Here is a 12,500-nt window from a genome sequence, read left to right as displayed (position 1 = left end):
TATGTTCATTTCATCCACCTCTGTCTCTATAAGTGGGTAATAGCGACTTTGTTTTAAATAATTTATGTGACGTAATGATTGTGTAGAAAACCTTATGGAAATTCATACAATAAAATCCCGTATTAGGAAACGTACGATCATTTGTTCTAGCTGTTGTCGTCTTTGAAAAGGAGTGATGTTTACGAATACAGTCGTTAGGGCGTAAGTGACTCTTTTGGCGAATCACTATCCATTGAACTCTATTTCATTTATAATTAAAAGAATATTTATATGAAAAGAATCAATCTTTTCTGAGAAACACCAAAAGAACATTATTTTTTGTATAGTGCCAACTGCTTTATTATAATAATGACCACGATAGCGTTACGAGTATTGATGAGGGACATGCATTGTTAAAGAACAGATAAGAATAAAAAAAAACTATTACCTGCATGACAAGCTTCGACGCAGCAGAATGGCTGATTTGAATTAAGTTGTTGCGAGGGACGCGAATATCCACTGTATTACTTACTCATTACTGAGATTATGTAAAAAAATGTTGTTCCGAGTGATCTCAGAATAGTTGACGATTATTCAATGTAAAAATAATATATTTCATGATATATATATCATATATATATATATTATAATAGATATATATATATATATATGTATATACATATAATAATATATATATATATATATATATAATATATATATGTATTATACATATATATATATATAGATATATATCATATATATATGTATAACATATATATATATATATACATATATATATTATATATATACTATATATATATATATATATATATATATATATACATAGATATATATTCACACACACACATATATATATATATATATATATATATATATATATATATATACATATATATCAACACACACATATATAGATATATATACATATATATATATATATATATATATATATATATATATGTATATATATAATGACATTGATGATGAAGTAATCATGAAACAAAATTTTTGCGATATCATTTAGATATTTTTTGTATATAGTCTATATCAGACCATATTTGACCTCCGTTAATTCTGGCGATGCGATGTGTCTGCTTTAACAACGAACGAAAACCAAATCACGAAGGTATTCAACGTTAGTCAGACGTCTGTCTGCAACAGTGTAGCAAATTCTCATAAACAGGAATGACAGCGAAATGAATCGCTTTAGCTTTTAAAGTTAATTGATATAAAGTGTTGCAGCTGATTCTTTTTATCATCTTTCATTTTATCACCTACATGACGAGCAAACAGTCAACAGGCCCTCAGGAACGTATCTGATTCCTTAGCTTAATTAATGCTGGCTGATAATGCGGTCCCTTAATTGTTAGTAGATAAATAAGCAAGGGAAAACGGATTATATAAAGGCGTTTTATAGATTTCATGACAAGGGCAAAGATGGAGATTTGTTTCAAGTCAATGAAACACGAGATAATGATAATAAAACTTAGTAATTACCTAGTTGAAAGGCCGCATTGAACATGTTTAAATCAGAAAAACCGACAGGTCTGCTTTTATTTAAAAGAACAGATATAAATATAAACGTCCAAACACCCGCCAACAACCCCACCCCGCCCCTCAAAAAAAAGAAAAAAGGAAAAAGAAAACTTTACGTTTCTCATCCGCCCTCAAGAAAATAGCATGTCTTTCATATAATAAGGAATTTAATTTACACTGAGTTAAAATTGATTTTAACCACATTGTCTATATACTCATCGGGAAGCGAGGACCACATCTCGTCTAAAACGCTCATATTACTTTTTAGTACAATATTGCTAAGTGTGTTCAAGAAAAATAATTTATGCGGTAAGATAGAAATAATGTATTCATGAGAAACGATACATGGTTATGGAAAAAATCTACACCAAAAAATATGCCATTCATCATTTTGTTCCATCTCCAATACTTCGCCTTTTTATAGCTTAGAGAAGGAAATTTATGTAACGTAAGTACCTCTCTCTCTCTCTCTCTCTCTCTCTCTCTCTCTCTCTCTCTCTCTCTCTCTCTCTCTCTCTCTATTGGCAGGGACCTTGTGATTCCCTTATTGAAAATACATTTCACTATTTCATATCTCAAAACGTTTTCTCTTCTAAGACCTTCATTTTCGAATAACGTGCTAAAAACATATCTTGCAAATAACAATGCAGAGAAAGAACAAAGAAACCTATACTAGATTTCTCTCTTTCTTTTTCTTGATCTCAACTCACGACTCAAAGTAGCTGAAATGCAATTCCTTCTCGTTGTCTTTAGTGTCTGGATAATTCTAGATTAACTGGAGACTTGTGATTCCCTGAGTAGTATTATACTTTGTTCCACTTCACGCTTACTGCCTTAATCCTCCCCTGCAAGCCTCTGCGGAGCCCTTGCCCGTAATTTGGCCCAGTATAAAACACCAGCAGCAACAAGTGCCTCTGCACTTCCAGACCGTAGGACACTACAAGAGGTGAGCTATAAAAGTCATTAGCCAACTTCCTCAAGAAGTTGGAACTGAAAAGCAGCTGTTGGGCTGAATATCTTTCTATCTATCTATCATTGCAGCGATTAGTTGATCCACCTCGATGCTAATTTGTTGTCAGTACCATTCAGGACCTGATGCAAGAGACACCTACATTTTAAAAGACCACCGATGTTCAAATTATGATTTCGTTCTTGACATTGTTTTTCGAGACATGGATCATTATATGAACAAGATAATGCTATAATTTCTCCGGGAATAAGTTCACGTCCATCTTTTGGAAATGAATAGTTGCAATGTTAATCATATCTTCTCGTAGTAGCTTCTTTTAAAAACTTAAACTCATCAGAGTGTTGAATGTACCAAGACTTCTACGTCTCTTAGTCTGTTATCAGACATTTTTTAATAGCACCAGGTAATTCTTGCATGTTTAATAGAATATATTGACATGTATCGATGAAATATATCGAGATAGATGCCCTAGCACTGTATCATATCTCAGCATCGCTCATTTGGTGGCTAAATTGTGTAAAGGTAAAATTTCCAACATTTTATTTCGAACATCATTCAGTTGTTTTTAACAGTTTATAAATACGATAGTAGATTTTATGTAATTTATAACGTTGCTTAACTCTACTGATGTTTGGGAGATACATTTTGATCTATAGTCGACCAGTGGTTTTCAGAAAGGTTTGTAAATAAAGCACATTTTTGCTGAATACTTCACCTATCATGAGGAAACCCTGAAATGTGTGAATATCATGAAAGTTTTTTGTCCAAAAACCTTATAAGGATTTATTTTTAACTGAAAAAGGGTATACATCTGTAACTGGCTTCTTTCTCTTCCCTACTGCAACATAGTGATATACCCATACACAACCACACATACATATACCACAACATGAAGAATACGTTATATTTACGATTGCACGTCATAAATTCACATACATTGCCACCTACAGACCCACACCCGTATTGAGAAGAAAGTGGATGAACAGAGGCTGGCTGAAGATAAGAGGGCGAGGGAAAATTGTTTGCAGAGGGTACCGGCAAGTGTTGGCTCAGCAGTTCTGGTCCTCCAAAATGTCTTCCCAGCCTCAAGGACGAGAGAGATTTCCCACTCAGGAGTAACATGAAGGAGGCCTCCGATTTTTTCTCTGATATTTTCCTTAGAAACCCCTCAAATTTTCAGATGAATATATTAAATTTTTTGGAGACTTGATTTTAGCTTTTTGTAATATTTATATTGTTTTCCGCAATAATTTTAGGTTGACATTACAAATGTTTGTATAGTTAAATAAAAAAAAAAGGAAACTATATGGGAGATTTTGTACTTCATTCAGTTTTATTATTAATATTAAACATAAATAAGTTTGAAGTTTCTGTGTCTTATCCTTTATTTTACTTTCAAATGTTATTCTTTTAACTTTGTTTGCCTTATAGCATTTTTCTGGCAGAAGTGGTCGTGGCATTCTTAATATTACTCTTTTAGATCAAGCATGGATATCTTTGTTCAGATAATAATTTCTCGAAAGATGAAAATATATAAAATTTTGAAATAATCACAATTCAAGGTTTTAGTAATTCTTTTTCAGACAGAGGAAAGAATTATCTTTATCCTCCTGAGTAACTATCCACTAACTTTAATATAAATAATTCTAATAATTATAATAATATATAAATTATAACATAGATAAATGGCACGTGTCATATATCAGTCAAGGATGACAACTGCCAGATAATAAAATTACGAGATTTTAACTATTGAGAAAACTGTTAAAATAAGATTTATAATTGTATACCTTTATCTTTAAAATGCTGAATATTTCAAGCTTAATTTTCAAAAAACTATCGGCTACAGACTCATTCGAATTTTCTTCTTAGCAGTAACTTCCCTTACACAATATACTGAAACCTAATGTGCTGATCTTCGACAACCTATATTCCTTTTTTTTTTTTCCCTTTAGGTGGATATGTACTGATCAGGATCTTGGTACGGGTATTGATGAAAGATCCCTCACGAAATGAAGCAATTCACTTTTTAAAACGGTATCGTATGCCGAATAATAAACGTCATCAATATTTACAGCTTTCTCCAGTTCATAAAACTTTAAAATGGGACTGTGAAAAGGATAAGGGCATTCCAGATATATTCCGGAAATTTTTCGATTTCATTACGACTACTAGAACACGCTCAGCATTTCTACTTTTCCTATATTTACTTAAAAATAATACCTCAAAGGCGATATCAGTCCCTGTCATCGTAGACGACTCTATATAAGACTATGAAATAGGCCGAAAGTGAAGGAAAAAACATTCTCTCTCATACACCAGCAAAAACCTTCCCTCATTACGTATGTCTTGCGGAAACAGAATTCTACCAAAGTACGTAATGAAAGTGACAGCTCTTTATTTTTTATATTATTTACTCGTTTCTTTATCTTTTTTTATCGGTCTGCCTAGTCTTCTTCACACCTTCATTTTGTTCTCCACTTTTCCGCAACAACTGACGTACTTGCTTGCACTAATGGACGTGTTATTTTGAGTTCCTAGGACACTGAGACGACGATTCATCCTGCTAGTGCTCCTGGATATCTGGCATTGTCGGGTGGTCGTTCGCTGCTGATCTTCGGGCAGCGGTGGTGAGGGGAAACGTTTTTTGGGTAATATTCAAATTAGGTTTCTCCTTTCCTATATGGTGGGCTTCCATGAGGCGCAAACATCGGGGATCAGTAGTTTCGCCAATAATCTCGATAGCAGGTATAATATCACTCCTTTTTATTTTAGTGGTATGAGCAACCCTGGCGTGATTATAAATGGCTCCTTCTTGGGCGTGGCAGGAGATTCTCTTGGAGAATCGCATGGTGGTCATGCCGATGTATTTGCCGAGGCATCCTCGGATGGGGGCACGTGTATCAGTAGACCAAGTTAGTCTTCTTCAAGCGATCCTGCAGCGTGGCCGCTGGGTTGTTTCTCATCACCAGGCTGCTTGTCTTCTTCGTTTTAGCATTTATTATTAAATTAATGCTCTTATTTTGACTGGTGGGGGTGACGTTTCCCTCTATGATGGTCTTGAGGGCTTGCTCCCCCTCCTTATACCTTCGGTGGAAGTGCCCTTTGTAAAAACCCTTGATGGGCTCTGGGATGTCGAGGCGGGGTTCCTGGAGGTATCAATCTTCAACGTTCTTCGCTACCACAGCACTGACGGCGCAATTAGTGTGTCCGTTGTCGACGAGGATCTGGGCCGCGTGTTCTCATTTGCTGTGCGTGTCGCACCAGGAAGAACAGTGCAAGAGGGCTCCTCCTGACAAAGACGCTGATGGTGGAGCCTTTTACCTCTCAGTGCACTCGCTCTCTCTATTCATGCACATTCCCAGGTTTGTCGACTTCGTGTAATAATACCGCTTTCAGCATTATTCAGATTTCTCCCAATTTGAATATTGGCCAGTTATTAAGAAGTATTGCTGAGCGAGAAAAGTGTTTAATAAGAAAAATAGAAAATATAATATATAAGATTAATTCGCTGAATTCTGCCATTTTATTCAACAGAATTTGTTTAAAAGAAGAACTTCTTCCAAATAATAATAATAATAATAATAATAATAATAATAATAATAATAATAATAATAATAATAATAATAATAATAATAATAATAATAATAATGTACTTTGGAAGCAGACCCTCTCTCAAGCATACTTTATTAAATGTAATGGCTACTTCAGCAGCGTTACACTTGTAGAGGTCATGATCAAATAAAGGGTTAAAATCGGTGTATATATTTGAATTTTACAGATAAACTATGCTATCATAGTCATCAAAATCATTAACGATTTTCTCTCCCTCTCTCTCCACGGAAGACAACGCCCTCAAACGAGATACTCCTGCAGGCAACAACGATCATATTAACCGTGACGTCCCTCAGCATAACGCAACGTCCAATAACGTTACCACACAGCTCAGGAGGTCTAGAGGCTGCAGAGCCTGCAATTTCGCAACCATCGACTCGGCGCCCTTGGGCAACGTCCAGACTACAACTTGTAAACTCTACGGCGACCATACGTCACTTTTAGTTGCCATATCAATAAATTAATATTTTTAGAAGACATTTCCTTAACCACAATATGAACATCGGCCAGCTATACCAAATAGCAGCCCTGATGAGAAGAAAATAATAAGAAGTATTGAGAAGACCATATATATAATCAATTCCTCTGATGCTGCAAAGAGAACCCCTAGAGGGAGCCCATTGCTACACCATCAATTTGTGTGAACATTTGTCCGCGGTGGTTGGAAAAGGGGGCCTTCTTCGTGCAGATCTCCAGCAGGGAGCGGAAGGGGTGTTCGGGGATATTCAATGTAGGCGTGGTGGAGTCCCTATATACTCTGTCTAGGATCATCTGGACAGTTTCCCTGACAGGGACGTTCGTGAAGAGGGACTCCACATCCACGGAAGTGATATATAATAACAACAACAACAACACCAACAACAACAACAACACAACAAAAACAACAACAACAACAATAATAATAATAATAATAATAATAATAATAATAATAATAATAATAATAATAATAATAATATATGTTGGAAGAAGACCTTCATAAATACAGGTTTTATTGAAAATAATGGCTAATTAAGCCACGTTTCTTTTGTATAGGAGTCTCTCGATTCTTCTTATTACTGACTTTTCTTCTGTCCTCAAGTTAGCTATTAAAACGCAAAATGGGGATTCTATATCATATATATATATATATATATATATATATATATATATATATATATATATATATATATATCGGTCAAAAATGATCCTTGACTGCACCTGATTGTCACTCTCTGTGCACACCCATATAGAAGAACCAATAATAATCACGATATGGATGTCAAGTTTTTTCTTTACTATGTTCAAGGAAATCAAGAGAATTGGTTGGACACAAATTTGGCCCCAAATGCCCCAAACACTCGAACAACAAAAATAGCCACCTTTATCATTACAAGTGGACACATCACCAATGAGGTTCAAACCATCAATTAACGCCTTTTGCTGGTCTTATTGTTATATATCATCCACACATAGCACTGTGACAATATCAATAGGGCCACAAACTAGACACAGGTAATAAACTATGAGACTCAACAGTCAATCTGATTTCAACATGGAAGTTATTTCATACCATGATACGGCCACTTGCAGCACACTCTCTTTTCCAGTGGTATATTATATATATATATATATATATATATATATAATATATATATATATAGATATTATATATATATATTATCTGAAGCAGATAATAAAACGTTTATTATGTTGACACTAGATCCTCTTAGTTTTAAGACAGCATTCTTGTTAGGGGTTCGGGAGGGTGGAGGACGCATCCACCCTCCTCCTGCAAAGCGATTTGTCCGCCCCGGCTGAGACAGGTTAGGTTGGTGATCGGGAGGGTACGGGAGATAGCAACGCCGAATTCCAGCACGAGTAGTGCGTGCTTTTCTTCTACAGTGAGTTTGATGGCTTCTTCCCTTCCTTTCACTTACGTCTTGCAATCACGAATGATATCTCTTAAGGAAACTCCACTCCTTTCTCTCTCTACAACTGCATCTCTACGTACAGGGTTCAACAAACTTGTATTAATCGTGGTGGTTCCTGATTAGGATCGCTCACGTCATGTATACATTTGATCAGCATTACAATATTCAACTCCTCATTCATAGTAGCTAACCCCCTTCCATTTCCCTAGTCTACGGCCTGCCAATTCCCATTCCCCATTCCCTTCCCCCGTCCCCGTCCCAATCGGCAGGCCCCTCGCTCCCCTTACTAAGCCTTGGAAACGTTATGAAGAGAACCAGATGAAGGAAGAGAAGCTGTAGAGAGAAAGAGTGGCAAAAGAGGAAGAGAGCTAAAATGTGTGCGTTTATATGAGAGAGAGAGAGAGAGAGAGAGAGAGAGAGAGAGAGAGAGAGAGAGAGAGAGAGAGAGAGAGAGAGACGTTGGGTAGGAGGAAGAAGAGCAGCTTGATATGGATAGGACGTGGGGAGGTCAAAAGAAGTGAACTATCTAGTATAGGACAGGCATAAAGACACACTCGCTTTTAAGGAGTGCATTAAATACATTATGAAATGGTAGTCTTTGAAGATTGTAATTTCGCTGACTTCAAGTAAGATATGTGACACAAATTTTGTGAAGTCTTAAGTGAACTTACGGTCATTAGTGACATATTATCAGAATAAATAAAGTAGACGAAAAAGTTCCTGGAAGTCTGAAGTTTGAGTGAAGTTCAGTTACGTTACTTATAATGGCAAAAATATTATTGCCCCATCTCTCACATCCTTTAGTGACCGTATAATTATTTGAAAATATGGTCTTTACTGTCATAATTCTGTGAAAACTGACCTCTGTAGCTGATACATAATCTCATTTGGACCTTCGGTATTCCAGTGGCATGAAGAGAACCTCTATTCAACGAAGAACGATAATATACTCATTATCTAGCAAAGCGGTGCTCCCTAGTGTGTACGTTTTCTGTGTTGTCGGGGAGATCTACGATATTGACCAATAAGATCTACTGAAAAACTAAACGGCGTTATGATTGGCTGGTTATGCATGGATACTTTGTTTACTTCTGTTTCCGACTATACACATATTCAGTGTCTGTCGACACGTTCCTTGGAGGATGCCGATCTGACGTTATCCTAGTTTTTGTGATTTTCTGTGGCGATTCACCATCCCTGTGCTATTACTGTCGTTTAAAACAATGATGGCAACGGTTGTGATCGTCTTCGGAGCAGTAGAAAGTAGTGTTTGTTCAACTTCAGGCCGTACAAAAGCCTAGTTACTGTCTGAGACTGCCAGAGGAAATCATGAGCCATGGTGGTGTAAGTGACCTCTTGATATCTCATAGATAGCGATGATGACGATGACAGTGTAGACCAAGTTAACGTTATGCCTATTCACACTAATGGTGACGTTGATATTAGAGCTACTGATGGTGATAGGCTAATAGTAATGTTGTGGATGCTGGTAGTTGGCCTAGTGGCACTGGGGATTCAAGAGGTGATGAAGCAACAGCACGACGAGGGAAGCGAGGTCAGTGAAAGTCGCTTAGGCTACATGCTTGCCAGCTAGATACCTAAGTGGAAAAATATGGCATGCAGTGAAAGTAAACCTTTATACTATGTGTAGGAAATTAATCGACGAAACCTATTGGACCACGGAAGTTCTCTCTGGCAGGGCGATTACGAAGCCGAGAATCACTAGACCTAGGCCTAACCGGTGAGCTGTGTAAACGCCGAATTTGGTGAGTGTTATAACTTGACTGTTTTATCCCATACAAGCATTCAAAGACAGATCAGTCTTCCAATAAATTTAATTACCACAGTAAGTAGAAGTGGCAGTAGGTGGTTCGATCTCAAAATCTAGCATGAGTAGAGTAGCTCAAAGCCTTGGTTCCATGTTCTATGAATCTTAAATGATGACGCCAAATCATTTTTTTAGGCTAGTTATTATTTGATTTGTTATTTGAGATATTATTTACTTGTTTAAATGAACCTGCGTTCATCTTGCTTCCTTAATTCTTGCAAAATGATTTTGATAAAGGTTTTCGGAAAATGATGGTCTTTGTTTTCAGGGAAATTTAGAAGTTAGAATTAGGTATTTTAATTTTAGTCGATTTACGATTTGGGTGCAAGACTTTCTAATTTGATACTGCAACAAAGCTTCACTTTGGTTTTTGGAACTGGGAAATTATCTTCACAACCGGCAATTTTTTTTTATTTTACCCCAACACTTTGTGAATTGTTTTGAATTTCTGTCATTGAATGATTTTATGTAAATAGTAATGGTTTGGTTTGTTGATAGGACTATAGGCCTAACTCTTAACCCACATATCGTGTTGTTGCATAGTACGATATTTTCTAAATCATTTTTGTCGTTGTAATATTTTTAGTATTAAGGAAACGTCTAGATAGTTTTTTTTATGTTGTTGATCTCTTCGTGAATGGCCTATTGATGAAAAATTGAGTGTAGGGTAAAAAATCACAGACGATCCACCATCATCACGCTGGACGGGTCTTATTCACTCGATATTTAATTGGTGAAACAAGAATACAGTTACAACTCTAAGCATACCATTCAAAAGATTGAAGTTTCGTCAACATAATGTGATATATGAAAGCCCCATACGAACTAAAATAAGCAAGTGACGCTCTTTGTAAAATATGTTTTCAAGGCAGTTTTGAAAGCCAATATGGCGGCTATCGTGTGGATGGAAGGGTCTGTTCACGGATGGAAACCATCTTTCCCAGCCTTCCCAGCACTCATTTGAACAATGTTAGTGTATATATGTAACGTTTATTGATCTTACTCAAGATTGCAGTTGTAATCAGCACAATAAAACAACATTTTGTTGCCTATATCAGTGAAAGTATGAAACTTGTTATTCCCGGGGTCATGGTTTGAACTGAATTCATTTTTACCTTGTAATCGGTGGCTTTTATCCTTACTGCAATCACAACTGAAACGCCACAGTGCCTATTTGATTGTATTTGATTGTTATTATGCACATTTTGGTCTCAATTCACTCCACATTGCACTTTAACGAAGTTGCTGTTCCTGGTTCCTAAGCGCGCGCTCCACAAACCCAGTTACGAACAGCAGACGACGACACTGCAAAGTTTTATTCCCTAAATTGTTTACTTTACTCGTTATTTAGTTCAACTTTACTTTGTTATTTCAAAATTTTTATTTAATTCATGTCTATTATCCATTTTTTTCAACCAAATTACCCGGAAAAATTACTGATATTTCTGAAGTAGATACAATCCAATGTTTCTAATCTTGTCGTACATCTGGCTGCCGAAAACCATAGAGGAACAGACTACGGATAAGTGGATTATAATTTATTTATTTATTTATTTATTTTTTTGCTAGCACTTTTCATTGATTTAAGTCTATATTAGTATTTTGATTTTTTTAGTATAACTGTATGCCAGAAATAAATGTAACCTTTAATGTTTGCATGCTAAGAATGGCAAAATCATCGTTGCCACATTAGTGGAGCTTCACACATACGCCGATGCATTATTATAAACTGTTTCCATGAATTCTAGTTGTCATAGTAATGTAATAACGATAAAATTGCTTTAATGTTTATGTATATATACTTCCAATACATAGCCTAATTTCACCAATTTCCACGTTTTGTGTATAGTCTTATACCCAGTTTGGAGGGTGAACACATACCGAATGGCGAGAGAGAGAGAGAGAGAGAGAGAGAGAGAGAGAGAGAGAGAAAGGAAGGCGAAGGAAGGAAGAAGGAAAGGGGTGGCGGTGGAGGGGTGGGGGTGGGGGAGAGGGTAGGTGGAGCTTTTACGCATGTTCGTATGAATTTCTGGACAATGAAGTTTTTGTCTCTTGGTACAAGGACAAGTGTTGTTATTCTTTTCGATTAGTGATTCACGATACCCTTATAAATTACGGCATTGGGTGTATATACTGCACTATAGCAAAATCTCGTTCTGATACGAGTGTTCGTTACAGAAATATTGCCAAAAAACGTGCTTGCACTGTCTCTGAAACCCATAGTAGGTAAGCTGCTTAGTTGTCAATCAAGTTTTTTGTAATCAAGTATTTTTTACAAGCTAGCCATTGTATAAATTTGTATTTTTCTCAATCAAAACATATGCTCCTCAATGCTAACTTTCCTCTTTTAACGACTTTCTGGTCATTGCAAATTCGGCCCCATAGTTTCTTATGGTGCGTAAACAGACAGAGGCCCAGGGACCGAAAGCGATTGCGTCACACTACGGTGGTAATCCGGCAGTAAAACATCTTCATATATCCAAAAAGAAAATAATAAAGATATATATGCGCATTACGATTATAACAATTACATGAATAGGTGATAACAATCTGCATGAATAACTGGTAAACTGTTCTGCAATAAAGTTGAGTATAGCAATTATTTACAATAGGTACGAAAGTCAAGATGTCGTGACGTCAT

The sequence above is a fragment of the Macrobrachium nipponense genome, chromosome 14, assembly GCF_015104395.2.
Source record: "Macrobrachium nipponense isolate FS-2020 chromosome 14, ASM1510439v2, whole genome shotgun sequence".
NCBI lineage: Eukaryota > Metazoa > Arthropoda > Malacostraca > Decapoda > Palaemonidae > Macrobrachium > Macrobrachium nipponense.
The sequence above is the reverse complement of the archived record's forward strand: the minus strand, read 5'-3'. Positions refer to the sequence as shown.